Genomic DNA, 2464 nt, shown 5'->3' with positions numbered 1-2464 from the left:
CATTTTTCGTGGGAACGCCGTACGACAAACAGATGGATGCATGCAGCTTGCCATAAAATTCTCCTCAGAATGCGAAACATTCACAGTGCATGAAGTATCTTCCCACGAGGTATCTTTAAATAATAATTGAGTACACGATCGAGTCTAGCGAATAACTTCTCTCGGATTGCATACAAATCCGTCATAAGCATTATATTTGACGAGAAAATGAAGAGGCGTATTAAATGAACAAGGATCATTCTTTTCAATACCAATGCAAGCGCAACGGACAGAAAGGGCGAGAAAAAAGATAAGTACAGTTTAGCCCTTGCACCTAAAACAGTTAATGAAATTAAGCTTATTCGATGCATTTTTGCGCTACTGTGGTCACTTCTTTATACACTGTGATTTTTTGCGCATGCGTTTACTTGTCGATAAACTATTTTTTATAATTTAAATTATATAAGAAAATTTATTTTTAATTAATTAAACTAGAGAATATAATGTGTATTTTAAAGAAATGTTAATTTGAACTTTAATTTTTGAAGTAACGTGCAGACTAAACAGATTAATAATTACCTTCAATCTACATAAGAAGAATGAAAAAAGTGTAAATTTGGAATCACAAACTCTATTTACTGCTGTAATTTAAATTATGTAAGAAAATTTTTAATTAATTGCCTTGTCAATGTTTTTAATTAATTAAAGCAGAGAATAATTTATTATTAAATTATCGTTATCACTAAGTATGCAAATGTGATCACAGCACACGTGCGATTGGTTACATTAGTCAATATGAAAAATTTCCTAACTGCAGAATATAGTCATCAACTTTAATGATTAATATCTTAATTAGCGGGACAGAGCTTTTTTTCTGCTAGATTCTTTCGTTTTATGCAAAAACGCGTCGAATAAGCCTAAAAACGTGATCAGACTAGAGATTGAGATTGAATCGAAATTTAACCAATCAAAGCAAAATTCATTAAACTTAAGATCGATTTTCTCTTTTCTGATTGGTTAAACACCTTAATTGCATTGATTTTTGAGATGCTAAACTATATTATTTATTGCATAACGACAGTTATATTTTTTATTAAGAATCGATATTGTTTTGTTATCCACCATACTGTATCCTATGTACACGTTCACTTCGCATTAGAGGCTGGGGAGGAGAAAAAAATGACTCAAAGCCGTCACACATATCGATATTTAGCTGGCCCTCCCTCCAGAGGATTCGCTGGACAGACTGGACTGTATCGTGGGTGTATCATGGAGGATTTTGCAAATCATATGATGAAACTAAAATTTCCGAAATGAATTGGCATTGTATGTTGATCCACTGAATCTCTGCTGGAAGGGTTGCCGGTCGTACTTCTCATCATCGAGCCTAGGTGGATTTGCCGCGAGCGCTCTTCTAATGGCTTCTGGGATAGGAGGCGGCGTAGGAATGTGGGCACCCTCAGCATGAAAACCGTTTTCATCAGCTGTATATTGGATGGTAATGGGGGTCCCATCGGGTGCGTGGTATGAAAAACTGCCTTGGACCACCTATATAAATTGATTAACAAATATATACGATATAATTAGAGCTTGAGAAAAACAAATTTTATACCTTGATTGTAATTGATTATAAAGTTTGTTAGAACATTTTGGGCATTTTGGGGTTTTCCATAAATTTTAAAAAATTAAGCAATTAAATCTATTTTTAAGCGTAATTTACACGGGGCGACTTTTATTCGCTAGAAGTCGCTGTAGTGATGTCATAGCGAATTCGCACGGGAAAAAATACATTTGCTGATTCAGCAAAGCTATAGCTTGCTACGCCAATTCAACATCTGTAATTAAGAAAATTTGGTGGTTTAACAAAGAACTTATGTCTGTAAGCAGTCATCAGTATGCTCATATAACAAACTCATCTTTGGTAATATTATCATTGTTATTGCAACAAATTAGTTCAGTTGAAATAACTAATTTAATATGTGTTTGCAATACATATTTTAATCTACATAGCATGCTGAACGCGGGTCTTAAGTTGTACAATTATAGACATAGTGTAACTTGCGTAACACACATTTTTTCGGCTGTAAAACGCAGAACGCAGAACGTGAAAATTTAACTTCAGTGCATCCTGTGTTTATGTCCAGAGCCTATATGTAACGTATAATTAGGTTAGATTAGGTTCTAACCTTGCAACCGCATTCTGCGTACTATGAAAATCCAGCTTAATACGTTTAAATAACACTTTAAATAAAAATTGTATATACGTTTATTGTTGTATTATTTAATAATTCAAGAATTACATTTTTTTATTGTAGGAGAAAGTTGCTGAATGCGTACCACTTAACGTATTTTTTATTATATTTCTCATTTAGAACTGATTTGTGTGCAAATGAAGATTAGAAATTGTACTTTGATATTTCAAGTACCTATTATTACACGTTTTATCTTCTATCAATATCAAATTAATTCACTGGGAGTCTTTTTG

General features: G+C 33.2%; 1 pseudogene; it reads right to left on the bottom strand.

Annotated features, from left to right (window-relative positions):
* Nucleotides 1-1047: 1047 nt before the first annotated feature.
* LOC108761605 (endocuticle structural glycoprotein SgAbd-2-like) overlaps nucleotides 1048-2464 on the bottom strand; it is a 5966-nt pseudogene continuing 4549 nt past the window's right edge.

The sequence above is a fragment of the Trachymyrmex cornetzi genome, unplaced genomic scaffold (assembly GCF_001594075.2).
Source record: "Trachymyrmex cornetzi isolate Tcor2-1 unplaced genomic scaffold, Tcor1.1 scaffold257, whole genome shotgun sequence".
Classification (NCBI taxonomy): Eukaryota; Metazoa; Arthropoda; class Insecta; order Hymenoptera; family Formicidae; genus Trachymyrmex; species Trachymyrmex cornetzi.
This window is presented reverse-complemented; position numbering and strand designations above follow the sequence as displayed.